Source organism: Octopus sinensis, linkage group LG2 (genome assembly GCF_006345805.1).
Source record: "Octopus sinensis linkage group LG2, ASM634580v1, whole genome shotgun sequence".
Lineage (NCBI taxonomy): Eukaryota > Metazoa > Mollusca > Cephalopoda > Octopoda > Octopodidae > Octopus > Octopus sinensis.
The window spans coordinates 109,505,087-109,519,589 of record NC_042998.1 but is presented as its reverse complement, the minus strand read 5'-3'; the positions used below and the strand labels follow the sequence as shown (position 1 = coordinate 109,519,589).

At 36.6% G+C, this 14,503-nt stretch overlaps 1 long non-coding RNA gene across 1 annotated transcript; it reads right to left on the bottom strand.

The window, feature by feature from the left end:
• Positions 1-296: 296 nt before the first annotated feature.
• LOC118761191 lies at positions 297-813 on the bottom strand. Its single transcript, XR_004997205.1, has 2 exons — positions 378-813; positions 297-347 (listed from the first exon to the last, which is right to left on the bottom strand). It is a non-coding gene; the product is annotated as an uncharacterized LOC118761191 (long non-coding RNA).
• Between the last annotated feature and the right edge of the window lie 13,690 nt (positions 814-14,503).

The window sequence follows — 14,503 nt, the reverse complement described above, 5'->3', positions numbered from 1 at the left end:
AAATGTTATATATTGAGATTTGAAAAAGAAAGGAAAATTCTAAGAAGAAAAAAGAAAACAAAAAGAAACTGGCATTAAATTTCTGAGATTTTTGAGCATTATCAAATGACCAACAGTGCTGATCATTACTGGTTCCAGATTGTTGAATATACTTGGTCATTTCTCTGACTGACTTGATGAAAGAAAGATAAACAAAAGCATCTAATATCAGTTTGACATAATGCCAATCTACCTCAATGAAGGCCCACTTCACACGGATAACTGTTCTTGAAGCAGAGTAGGAGAAGTACTTGCTCTTTCTTTTACTCTCTGTCTGCCCATCTCTCTCTCTCTCTCTCTCTCTCTCTCTCTCTCTCTCTCTCTCTCTCTCTCCACACACACACACACACTCACCTCCCTAAGTCAGAATGTTTTCATATACTGTATATGGCCCCTAAATTAAGATCTTATTTTCTTTGTGATCTTTTGGAAATATCTTTATTGTCATTATTGCCCCTCTATATTCTAAATTCATATGGCTATACCTATCTTAGGTCTTATCCCTAGTGTAAATGATATGAAATGGAAAACAATTTAAGTTGTTCAAAGTTTTAACAAATTATGTCAGGTTTTCTTAGAGATATCCTAGCTTTATTATTATTGGCAGTTTATCTGCAAATCATTTTTTTTTTCTCTTTATTTTATTTTATTTTTTTTTTATTAACTTGTCTTTAACAGCCATTATAATCATTCTCTGACTTATCCCTGCAGTTTATCTCTACATATAGTCTTTATCATCTTATCCATTTCACAACCTTCTACGATGTGGTTTGATATTCTGCCTCACTCTTCTACGAGTTCATATATGATATTATTGGTAGTGCAACAGTCCCAGTCACACTCATTTTAATGGTATAATGGATACTTTGACATTTTTTTTCTCAATCTTTATCTATTACTCTCCTACTCTGCATATATGAAGATTCATACATATGTGAGTGTGTGCATATATAATATATATATATATATGTGTATATATATATATATATATATATATATATATGTATGTATGTATGTGTGTGTGTTTGTATATGTATACATATGTATATACTTATAACAACCAGTAAAAATATTTGCATCATAAAAAAATCTTGTTTGTTATTATTTACTTATTACATGGTTTGTGTTCATCATCAATATTAATATATTAACCCTTTTAATACCAGCTCAGTTGAGACTGCCGCAAGTTGTCTGATGTAAACTTCCTATTAAAAAATAATCTAAATTAAAATTTTCCATCAAAGTTTATGTTCCAAATACCATCTTAATGAGTTATTTTACTAAATATTTCATTATTTTCAAAATTTATTGAAACCAAGGCAGTGTATTTCAACAAAAATCTGGCAACAAAAGGGGTTATTATTGTTTCGTAAAGATTTTGTTTCTTAGTCCCAAAAATGACTTTTTGGAGCTTTTAGAAGTGGATAATGCTTTTGAGTGGGTTGGGTGGGGTCATCATAAATAGATATTTTGTCTTTAGTGTAGATCAGTATGCTAGTAATCAATCAATCCTAAGAGACAAAATATCTATTTAAGCTGACACTCAGTAGCATTGAACCTGAAAGTGACAGTTATGAAATGAACTTCACCCCACAGCCAAACTTGCATCCATGATTTGAAATAATGCCCCTATGGTTCAGCCTGTATTTGTTATAAGAAAGACTCAAACTGAAAGTAATGTAACAAAACAAGTTTATTTTAATTAACAATATTACCATCACATGTTTCAGATATTTACTTAAATTTTCCAGCTGTAGTATACAAATACTTAGAAAAACAAAGTTTGTACATGAACAAATAATGTGTCAAGAAGTACTCCTGGTTGATTTAGTTGATCTGCCTAGGATGATGTCCTTAATGATTGCAATATCTAATATATTACAGTTTACTTAAATGCTATGTTCTATAGAAAAAAAATTAGTTGATAAAGATTATTGGCTTTAAAATTCCAAAATGTATTAATTTCCTTTCTGAAAAAGATAGTTGAAATGCAACTACTTATGTGTTATTATGTTTATTGATTATTTTTAACTGTTTCTCATTTCATAAATTCAGTGTAACATTTAAGAATTTACTTTAAAGTGAAGATACACATTAGAATTTACATAATTCCATGCCTCTACTAAGAGGCATGGCAGTGCCTCTATTGAAAGGATGCTAAATGTGGAGAATGCAAGGAAGGTAGAGTGTTCCTAATGTGGACCCAACAGAAGGACAAACTATCCTTGTTGACTAACATGACGGATAAACCAATTAAAGATATGAAGACAAGGAAAGCATCTGGCCTGTCAGGAATGACTACTGAAATGCTTAAAATATGTTGTGGAATAGGATACAGCCTAGTTGCCCATAGTCAACTGCTACAAATTGAAAGAGATGTCTTAGACAGGTAATCAAATTGCTGGATAAGCTATGAAAATTACAGAAACAGCCATAACACAACTAATTGAGAAGTGAGTTAACTGAGATGAGATGCAGTTTAGTTTTGTACTAGGAAGGAGCCGTACTGATGTTATCTTAGGCAACTGCATGAGAAGCATTTAGCCAAAAATTAATTGCTGTACTTGGTATTTTTCAAAATAGAGAAAGTGTTTGACAGTCTCATCTGGTGGTTGCTGTGGAAGCTAGAGGTAGATGAGTGGTTGGCAAGAGCTAGCCAAGCCATGTACTAGGGGTGCTGTCAATAAGGTGGAAATTGGCATCGAGTACAGCAATGAATGTGTGTAGGTGGTTCACTAAGGCTCGGCTCTTGGAATCCCCTTGTTTATCATAGTCATCTGAAACATAGAAGAGAAATTTGAAACTGGTTGTCCATGGCAATTCCACTATGTTGGTAGAAATTCTGTACAGTGTATTCAGTGCAAGCTCACAGAGAAAGTAGTCTGTGTGTGACATGTACTGGAAAAACAAAGCACTAACACATAGGAAATAGATTTCTTCAAATGCTCAGGGAAATCCTCTCTCTCCAACTGCAGTAGCTACAGATCTCAACTGCAAGACAACTATTTTTCTCCCTCTATTCATACTCTAACCTCTCATCACCTGGCACAAAACCACTTCCCTTAATACCACTTTCCTCAGTTGCGTGGTCTTGACTTGCAAGTTGCTTCATTACCTTGGTGCCACATAAAAAATACCCAGTAGACTCTTTAAAGTGGTTGGTGTTAGGAAGGGTATTCAGCCATAGAAATGATGCCAGAGCACAGTCTTCTGACTTGCCAGCTCCAACCTGCACTTATTTCCAAGTGAGCTAATAACCTCGAAGTCTTCAACAAGCCTGGATTTCATTATATGGGGAACTGAAAACAAATGACATTGTGAAAAGCCTTTGTTTACAAAGATGGCATGACATGCCAATGAGCCATGTCTACTTTTGTAGTGGATTGCAAGCAAATGACAGCATTAGTGAAGCCATTGTTTACAAACTAGTGAGCAAAGCATGAGAATGAAATACAAAATCATGCACACAGACAAACGAGTTTCAGTTTCTGTCTACCAAATTTACTCAAGGCTTTGGTCGGTCTTGGACTATAGAAGGTGTCATGCAGTGGGACTGAACCCAAAATTGTTGTTGAGAAGAAAATGGGTAGAAAACTAACCTAAAAACATGAAATTATAGCACCTGGACATGTAATGTTATTTTGATGAAATATGGTTGATTTGGCTGCTAAGATTTTTAATGTAAAATATTTATGCAAGTTAAAACAAAAGGATACACTCACTAATAATTTAAGTACTTTATGAAAGGATAGTTGGTTCTTTGACAGAATGTGTATTTTTGTAATTTTACATTGTAAAATCACCATTGACAATTACTGCTGTTTTGGTTACAGGTTATGTGGCCTTTGATAAATTGTTCTTCTATACAGCTGCTACCAACTTTATATATCACATGCATACAAGCTCCTTCTTTGGTACTTGACCTTCTGGGAGAAGCAACCAAGCTGCAATTCACCATTTTAAAAACAAAGATGCATTAGGTAATGTAATTCCAGAGACAATCTGAAAATGCCACGGATAGGTCATGACTAGAATTCTTTATTCATAGGGTCCACTTGATCAGAGCTTACCTAGGGTTAAACAACACTATAAATACAAAGTTGATTAAGACTACAAAATGAAATCATGTAAATACTCAGATCAGAAATATGTGATTTTTTTGGTTTTAATTCAGGCTGTGATGTCTAGTAGACTTCATCTAAATTATATTCTAACATTAAACATCAGTCAACCAATCATATTACTCAGCTCTGAGAAATATTCACCCTAAGACCAAACAGACATCTGATGTAGCAGCCCTTGAGATTGGACTATATCTGAACAGAACTCCAAGTTAATTTTGCTTCAGCAACAAAAGACTCACTGGATTAGATCACCCTGTGGTCCCGAATGATGAGGTAAAAGTACTGAAAGTTAATTGTAGAGTATAAAAACAAGAAATTTAGGGTTCATATCTTGTTAGTTTTGTGAACAAAAAACTGGATTTTATAGTCTTATACTTCTTGCTGTAAAAAGCTATCATAGAGCAGAAATAATTTGCTGATATAGTATTTAAAAAAATACAAATAGATATTCAACTGACTTCATTAATTATTTCAATCTGCTTTTTCATTGGACCAACACAATGATTTTGATTACAGGCTGTGGGAAATAAGCTGGTATATAACCATTCTGATTAGAGGCTGTCAAATGATAGCTGCTATGCAGCCTAGTCTTATTACAGGCTGTCATTGATAGTGGTGGATGGCTAAGAAGACAAATTCCATGATACACAAGAGATTCTCAGCAAAATAACCTAGCTCTAGTTAAGCAAGTCAGACCCAGAAGAAAAACAGCTGCAGCACATTGTAGTTCAACATTATAGTGTAATAATTCATTTTTGATGGATTTCTAACTTTGATACAAATTTGCATTTAAACAACTGTTGCATTATTCTGTTTGTTACTGCCATAAATATCAGAACCTTGTATTTTCCCTTAAAATAAATGTATGCAAAATAACTTTGTACAATGAAATAGTAAAATAAGCAAATGATTTGGCATCACTGAAATGTGAATATTACTGTATAAAGGAGAGTAATCAATCATATTCCATTTCTATATAGTGTATTGATTTAAATCAGAACATTTAACCTTTTATTTTAACACATGGAGCTAAGGTGGTTTTCAAGAAATGATAGACTTGTATGACTCAACTATGGTGTTTCTTACCAATATCAAACCCTTACTATATGATATATTGTAATGGGTAAGAAGCATAGCAAGGTAAAAATCTTCCAATAATTCAAGCCTAAACAATCTTAATATGCTTCCTAGTCAATGAAGCTTTGTGGAGATTTTAGTTCAACAGCTGGAAGATGATGAAAATTTTTCAAATCATCACCCAGTTTATCAGAGCAGAATCAATAGATCTTTGAATTTAATACATTGCAGTATTTAGTTTTATCTCATTATAAAGTAAGTTCAATTTCCTCTGGGTTCAACTTAGCCCTTTGAACCCTAGATACCCATTGTCCTCAGCACCCTCATCTCAGGTTCTCTGGGTAAAAAATCGAATAAAGTGATTTCCCACTTGATATTGTTTCAGTGTGTTCTCTGTCACACATATTGAAATAAATGCCAGAGGGCAATATTGTCTTTACCACATTTTGTTTTTGTTTTATTGCTTTTATTTTTTTTTTTTATTGCCAATTGAGCCAGCAGTTACTGTCTGGCTTTCCAATGCAGAGGAACTCCTCAATATTTGCATCTGTAAACAGCCTTACTCACATTCAATTTGATTCTTAGTTTCCTCGAGTAAAATATCCCATAAGTCTTCATTCCAGAATAAACTAAAATAATCAATTGGAGTACTGTCTACATTTATAGTGTCAGGCATGTTCCTGGGCCAAGGTGGCTTATATAGCGTAAATTGACACTCTGCAAAGCCTATAGTATCTCTCTGCCATCTTGGAGGAGTATTGGTTCTTATCTCTGGGTGGAACATTGGGCCTACCACCTGGAGTGCGCCTTCTGTTCCCACCACAAACTTGAACATGACCCTTCTGACAACTGACAGGCACTGCACCATGCACATTTGCCAGTGGCTGTACATTTTATTAAGCAGCATAATCATCGAGATCATTGTTATCACTTTCCGGGTCTAAATCGCCAGATTCACTCCCAAAATCAGCATCGTTGCCATAATCATCATTGTCAATGTTCTCAAAACAGAATTGGAAGTGCAATGTGTCCAGAGGTGTATAACATTCATTGATGTCTGGTTGTTACTATAATCCTGTGATATATGGAGAAGCTCGCATGCACACACATACACGTGAAATTAAGAGAAGGAACAGAAATATGTATTGAAAAGGGAGAAATGGAAATTTGTCTAAAGAATTTGAAGGTGATATATATTTTGGATAAACTAATGAATTATAATTATAGTGGGTTAATGTTTACTTTAGTACCTATTAAATATTAACCTTATATTGACTCTACTATAGCAATAGTCTTTTTTCAATTATTTTTGTATCTTCAAAAAATTACTTTCATTTCAATTGTTTGCTAAATACTGTTCATTCATAAATGAACTATTTTTTTATGACTAGTGCAGCATAAATCATGTTATGCTCATGTTTAAATGTTTGCTTGGTGTAGTCTAGTTATACACAACTTTCAGCAACTAACCAACAACACATTCCAGATATATTGGAACTTCTCAACCATGGTCTTGATTGTGCGATGGTGTCGGTCCACAATCTCCTTTCCACGTGACTTAAATGTAGCTCTGAAGAAGCGCCTGGTGTTCTATCTCCTGAGTATTTCTTTCAGCTGTTCTGAACAAAATGCTGAACTTTTGTCCATCAATAGCTTGTCCACTGGCTTCCTTTCCAGGAATATCATTCAGCATTTCTGCAATTTCATCCACAGCCCCATCCTGATCTTCTCCCCATATCACCATCCTCCCTGCCCCACAGTCAATCAGGGAGAGGTATGATCTTCCCTGGTAGTATGTCTCGTCAACTGCCAGTCTCCTCCAGTTTTCCTCCTCCTGAATCTTTCCTGTTTCATGCAAACTCAGAGCAGGGTCAATGGACTGATACCTGTTGCAGTTCCCTGCCACCTTCCAGATACTCTCCCTGGTGACATCAGCATCAACTTCCCTTGCTAAAAATAGGGTCTTGTCTACTCCTATATGACACATGTTGTACAGCCTCTGCAATCCTGGCCCCCCCAGCCAGCATGCAGCAGCCACTGTACTCCACTCGGTAAATTTTCCGGCACTTGCAACCAGAGTTTCCTTTTACCCTGGTAAGAGAATTGATCTTAGTTTTATTCTGAAGGCACAAAGGTTACCTACACCTGGCCAAACTCAGTAGCCAGCTCTCTCAAGATTCCCAGGCGGCACTTGATTATCATTTCTGCGGCTCCTTTTGTTTGGATTCTCTTCTGATTAGTGATTAGTGATGCTGCCCATCCACGTACCGTGGCTGAATCAGTTCGAATCTTGAAGAGCACTTTCCATCTCAGTGTCCAGTTCACGCCCTCAACACATTGTCCAGTTCAGCTACAATGATATGATTGCAGTCATCCTTCTTCCTGAGCGATGCTGTATATTCCTCCTCGACCCCTTTCATTTCAGGTGTGACTGTTACTGCTATGCTACTCACATCATACCATACAATTCCATTTTTGTTTTGGTCACGTACCAACTTCCCTTCACCGGGTCCTCTCTCTCTCTGTCTCTCTCTCTCTCTCTCTCTCACTCTCTCTCTCTCTCTCTCTCTGAAACATTTCGTATCATGGTAACTGTCTTTTCTCTTACTTTGTCGCCCCAGCTCACTTCTTCAGCTCGCTTCTTGATGTAGCTGCATGCCGTTTGAAACAATCTGCAAAAGGATAGCAGCCAACCAGTTCCCCTTACTTTGTGAAAAGTTCTCGCCAATTCATGTCCTCGCTCATGTCTGGAATCTCATTTCCTCTCCAAAATCAGGCCTGCTTACCTTGACTCTCTCGGCATTCAGCCCCAGCATAATGCCTCATTCTGAAGCCTCCTGTGGTTTTAAACTCAGCCCGAACTTTTTCATATTTCCTACAATTTCCTCTGCTGACACCACGGTCTCATATACTAGAATTTCATCAATGTAGGAACTAATAGCCCACTTCATCTTGGCCACCTTCTCCACCAAAACCACCCTAAGAACCTTCATCAAGATTTTTGGTACTGAGTTCAAACTGAATCCCAGCTGAGTCAAACAGTATGTCCTACTCTTGTATCTCACCAGGTGATACCGCCACAATTTTTCATCCACGTAGAGCCGCAGATATGCAGATTTGAGAACGATAGTCGTAGCCCCCACCCCACCCCCACCCCCGGCATATGCCTTCACTCACGCAAGGTTTTCCCTCAGACATCTGCCGCTTCACTGCCCTTATGACATTGTGCGTGCTCATTGAAATCTCGAAAGTCTAATACCAGCCGGATTTTACCTTTTGTTGGCTCGACGACATCCATCGTCAGTAACACTACTCTTTCTACGACATTGAAATACCCTCATTCCATCGGTCGATTAGTCTCCAACTCATTCTTGGCCCCTTCTTTGAGGGCGTGCTCGTAGCAGCTCACGTTATTTCTCAACATCAGGAGTTCTTCCCTCCAAAAGTATTCCACCATCCATCGCTTACCGTCAGACTCAATCCGGAAGCCCTCATCTTCAAATTTGTCTGCAGTATTTCTTTCCACAGAGTTCAACTCGTCCACCCTACAGCCTTCTTCCTCCGTTTCACACTCACAGCACAAGGCACACTGACTCTCACCTCCAAACTCTACTCCTATCTTGCCGTCCGCCACACCTCCCTGCCAGCAAATGACATCCATCCTGACTACTATATCAATATCATCCATAACCTTGTCGATAACAATTACCTCTACCTTCATCGGCATTACCTGTACAACCAACTTCACCACACCGACGCCTCTATACCCCACCTTCCTGCGAGCCACTGCCCCCCACCAAGCTGGGTTTTCCATTCCATCTTCCAACCTTTTTCGCTGTCACCAGGACTCGACAAGGGCTCTCGTTTCCCTTGATACCCCCCTTCCCGCCGCCAAACCCTTATTACAGGCAGTGAACATAGGAGCACCTCTAATCGGTTGTCGGAACAGCTATCTTGTTCTGTTTCCTTGTTTGCTTTAGACCGTGGTGCCCGGGGTGGTCACACCAGTAGCATACCACTTCAGATTTTTGGCTTCTTGCAATCTCTGACCATATGCAGACCCCGACATCTGAAACACAGCCCCTTAAACGTATCAGTTCCTCTGCCACTCTCCAGTTTTTGCTGTTCACCGCTTGAACCCTCATTCTACTAAGCTCCGCCGTCACCATTGTTGCGACTTCACAGTTGTCGTTCTGCATCAATATTCGCGTTATATCCACCAAATCACCCACAGTTATTGTGTCAATGTCCAGTAGCTGCTGCAGCCGCACCAAATTATGGTCAAAGAATCGCTTCGCCGGTAAACACAGAAAGCCCAGCCAGTCTCTTTAGCTTGTTTACATAGTTATCACTTGCTCCTCACCTCATTTCACTGCTCCTGGCTTGCAATTCCCCTTAAATCACCCTCCATGAACTCATCCTTCAGCCATTCGTCGATCTTCTTCAACTTTAGCTGATCTGCTTCGTCCATTTCTAAATACATATACAACGCACTTCCCTCTAGACACAGCGGCATAAAACTAGTCACGTCTAGTAAGTGTTGCAATATGCCTCACTTTCTTAATCCAGGCCACAATTTAACCTTCACCAGAAAACGGTCTGAGTACAACACTCCCGATCCTTATCTTAGTGAACATCTCAAAATCGATTATAGAAAAACTCCCCAAGATAAACAAAATGCCGAAATAACTTGTAAAAAGGACAGAAAAGATAAAGGCAGAGAGAAAATTATCCTCCATTACAACTGAAAAAAATTGTTGCACGAACTTGTATGTTTCTTTCACTACCCAACCTTTGACCAGACTCTTCTTGAACTTGCTACACACAACCGTTCACTATGGAAGTTTGTCGAATTAAAAGAGGCCGATCAAATCACCTGCTTTTCCTATGACTTCACTTCTTCCTTCGTTTCTAGTTCTGACATCTCTCTTCAATGCAGAGAAGTTATTTTTCCATGCACAAGAGAAACAAGTTCATTTATTTTGAGGGTTCCAGGATCCAGACATGTCTTGCAAGTGATTTAGGCTCTCAGATTTTTCCCAATCTTGAACCACAGAAAATATGAAGAAAATATGCCACCATAAAAGGTATTTAAATAAAAGAAAATATGCCACCATAAAAGGTATTTAAATCTACGTAAATATGATTCGACCAATGGTCGAAGCGGCAAATCACAAAGAAAGTGTGCGAGTTTTCCCATAAACAGTTTGGTCGAAGATTCTAGCAGGACAGTTTACAGCTATAAAAGAAAAAGAAAAACACTGGTAAGCTCAACCTCAAATAAGAGAAACATAAAACCGTCTAAGGGAATCAATGTTACTTGTCTCAGCGTGTTGGTCTTTCTCTTTTTTTTTTACGTTTACATATTTATGCCCTACTTGACAAAAGGTACCAAGTAACATGCATTAATTTATATGCTGTGGTTGAAATTCCTTGTATTACTTTCATAACGTTGTCCAGTAAGTTATATACAGAAAATTTTAAACAGTTATGTTCATTGAACATTGTTCCATTAATTTATTGGATGTATGTTTGTAATTATAACGATATGGGTTAATAAAATACTTGAAAACTCAATTAAACTTTATTGTTGTCATTGTCTACACGCACAACCTACATTGTGAACAGTCTAAGAAGAACATGTGACTAACCGCAGCACTAAAAATTGGTGACCCGATATGAAATCACACTCAGAAAATTGCTAGCAACAGTTTACGAAATCTTGGAAACAATTTTAACAACATGTGTATGTAATCAGGACAAAGCTACTGGCTCATTGAATTCTTCCTTACAAATTGGGAAAATAGTGAACTTTGAATCGACCGAAAATGCCGACATCTTGCAAATTAATTCGTAATTATAGAATTGGAAAATCGGAGGGTAATGGTTCAAATCTCAGCCTGGTCCTTTCTATTGTGGTGGTGAGTCATATATTCTTTTGAGGTCACTTTAAAAGGTATTCAAATCTATGTGAATATGGCTTGACCAATCAGCACTATTTGACTTACTATAGTTGAGGTGGCAAGTGAACTTTCTGCTTTTTGACAAAATATACAATTTCTATTCAATTGACAAACTTCTCTGTTCATATTAGGTCAAATGAAACGAGATGAAATGAGTTTTCTGGTGCTGCAACTCCCAGATAGAAAAAAAATGTGAAGATCAGAAAGAACTGCAAGTCGATGTTTATCAGACACAAAATGTTGTCCATGGTACATAAAAATATCACACCAAATATGCTTCGTGGAAGCAAACGGAGGAAGGCAAAATTCTAAATAAAAAGACTGAGTTCTTTAATTGCAAATAGTTCTTCATCCGATTCTTGATATATAGCCATTTTTTTTCCAGATCTATAGAATCTTTAGAGTACAGAGAACTCATATGAACTTAGGATAAAGTGCCAGTTAGTGCCATTATTAGAACTCTTGATATAACGAATATCGGCAACAAACTGTAACAATCAAGGAATTGTATGAGCTTTCTTGCCAAGAAGTTTGGCCGAAGGTTCTAGAAGGATGTTTAACAGTTATAAAAAAAAAGCTAGCGAATTCAACCTCAGATAAAAGAGTCACTAACCGTTTAGAGGAATCTATGTTACTTGTCTCAGTGAGTCATTCTGGCTCTCCGTCTTTCACGTATCTTATGTAACATACTTAAGTCACACTCAACTGAAGGCACCAGCCTTAACTTGTAGCGTCAAATAATGCACATTAATTATATGCTATGATTTAAATTTCTTGCGCTACTTTCATTATATTATCCAACAAGTTATATTCAGATTTCTATCCGTTACGTTTGTTGCATTTTGTTCCTTTGGTTTATTGAATGTACATTTGTAGATATAAACGGTCAAGATTAATAAAATATTTGGAAACCCAAACGTTGGTGTAGTCATTTTCTATACACGTAACTTACCTCATATTGTCAACAGCCAAAGAAGAATAAATGGCAAACCAGAAGGCTGAATGTTTGAATTGTCATGCGCCACTACTTTAGTGTGATGGTTAGTCATATCTTCTCCCTAGGATGATCACAATGCTGGTTGCGTGTGTAGACAATGACAACAATAAAGTTTGAGTTTTATTAAACTACATCGTTGTATTTACAAACGTATATCCAATAAATTTTTGGAACAACTTTCAATAAACATCACGGTTAAGATCCTTTTATATATAACTTGCCGGATAATGTTATGAAAGTAATACAAGGAATTTTGATCACTACATATATTTTGCTTGACATTACAAGTTAAGGTGGGCACCTTTTGTTGAGTAAGGCATAATCAGGTTATATAAGAAACGCGAAAGATGAGGCGAGGGATCAACTCCCAGAAATAAACTACACAGATTCCTCTAGACGGCTTAGTGGATCACTGTTCTGAGTTTGAATTTGTCAGCTTTTTATAGTTGGTGGTCATCCAACTCAAATCTTCGACCAAACTGTTTGGCAGGGAAAAAACTTGCACACTTACTTTGTAGTTTGCCACCTCAACCACAAGTCTGATTGGTTGATTCACATTAACGTAGGTGTTAATATCTTTCATGGCAACACTTATCATTTTATGGAGATACTTTAGTTTTAGATTGGGTAAATCTAAGAGCTATGGTTCAAATCTGAACCAGGGTCTTGCAATAAAAGGACCACAATCTTAGAATAAAAATCGGTTGATATCTTTATGCAGTACAAGAAACAGGTTTTGCAAAATTTAAAGTACATACAAACAGAAATACTGATGTGAACTTTAATATATAGATATAGTCACGACCGACATATATATAGCCTATTTACATAAAATGCATTACGTAATTAAATGCCTATCCATATAACTTTCTATTTATACATATTCATTATCTATCTACGTACATTACTTATTTATTTTTTTACAATTTAAACTCCATTCTATATTTATTACCTATTTTTTACATTAGCGTTAATAATTTTGTGAAAAGCAATTTTAAGACAATTACTTGTGAAAATGATTCTGTGTAATATGAACATTTTTTTTTTCAAGAATATATTTTGAAAATACATTTACTACACAGTCACGTTGCTGTCTTTTGAAACATTTTGATAAACTATTGTGACTTTTATTCAATAACTATTAATGTGAATGTCAAGGTGATAGACAAACCTATCTAAAGTTCACATGCTCAAATCTTACTGTGACTTTTAATTTATCTTCAAGTAAATTTCGTTATTGCTTACCTCAGTCAATTTAGCTACAAAATGAGTCGGAATACTATTTTATGGATGAATTAAGAAAAGCATCAACCTGAAAATATACTCCAATGATTTTCAAATCGAATTTATGCTACTTTAAAGAAATATGAGCAAAACTATTCGAAAACCATTTTCACATTTGATATAAAAACTACTTTCTTGCAGCCATTTCATAGTTTGTTGTTTGAAAATGTTGCGTTTAAGTCTGTGAAAAATAGCAATTAAATCTTTCTTGAATCATACTCTACCATTAACAAATGGCAAATTACATCAGATAAATAGCCATAGTTATAGTATGCTTGGTAAGAAGTGGAATGGTTATAGCTTGAATGCTTTTGATTATAAGTAGAGCTGATTCGGAGCCAAATAAAATCTTCTATATCTCTCTCTTTCCACCTTTCTCTTTCTCTCATTATGTGTGTGTGTCTTTGTGAGTGGGGGCCACTTTGGGTTCTTATTCTTACGGGCTACAATGTGACTATCACTAGTGGTGGTGTCACTTCGAAAGAACCTAATACATTTTGTACAGTGGCTGGTGTTAGGAAGGGCATCCAGCTTTAGAAACTATACTAAAGTAGTCATCTGGTACGTGATGCAATCCTTCAGCTTGTTAGATCTTGTCAAATCGTTCAACGTATCCCAACGTGGAAGCCAGACTTAAATGATAATAATTGTGTGTGTGTAAAATGTGTACAGGTAAAGAGGTGTCGGTCCCCTGGCACCAACACCACATTACATTATAGCAATTTAACAGCCAGAACTACAACAAAGAAAACCACCCTCCTTGCTTAGCCATCTCCAGAATTTTGTGGTAAATCGTGACCTTTTTTTTATAAGGAACCATTTCATTACGTTATTAGCACGTACGAAAATTGGTTTGCTTGAATTACGCATTACTACTTTCACTATAGTATTCTTATTATGGAAAGTGTATATTTCAGCAACATGGTTAGGAAGTTATCTCTGTTATCTTAGAAGAACCCTAGACATCACTCTGTCAAAGGTTTCTGGTAAACTTTAAGTTAAACATACATATCTCATTA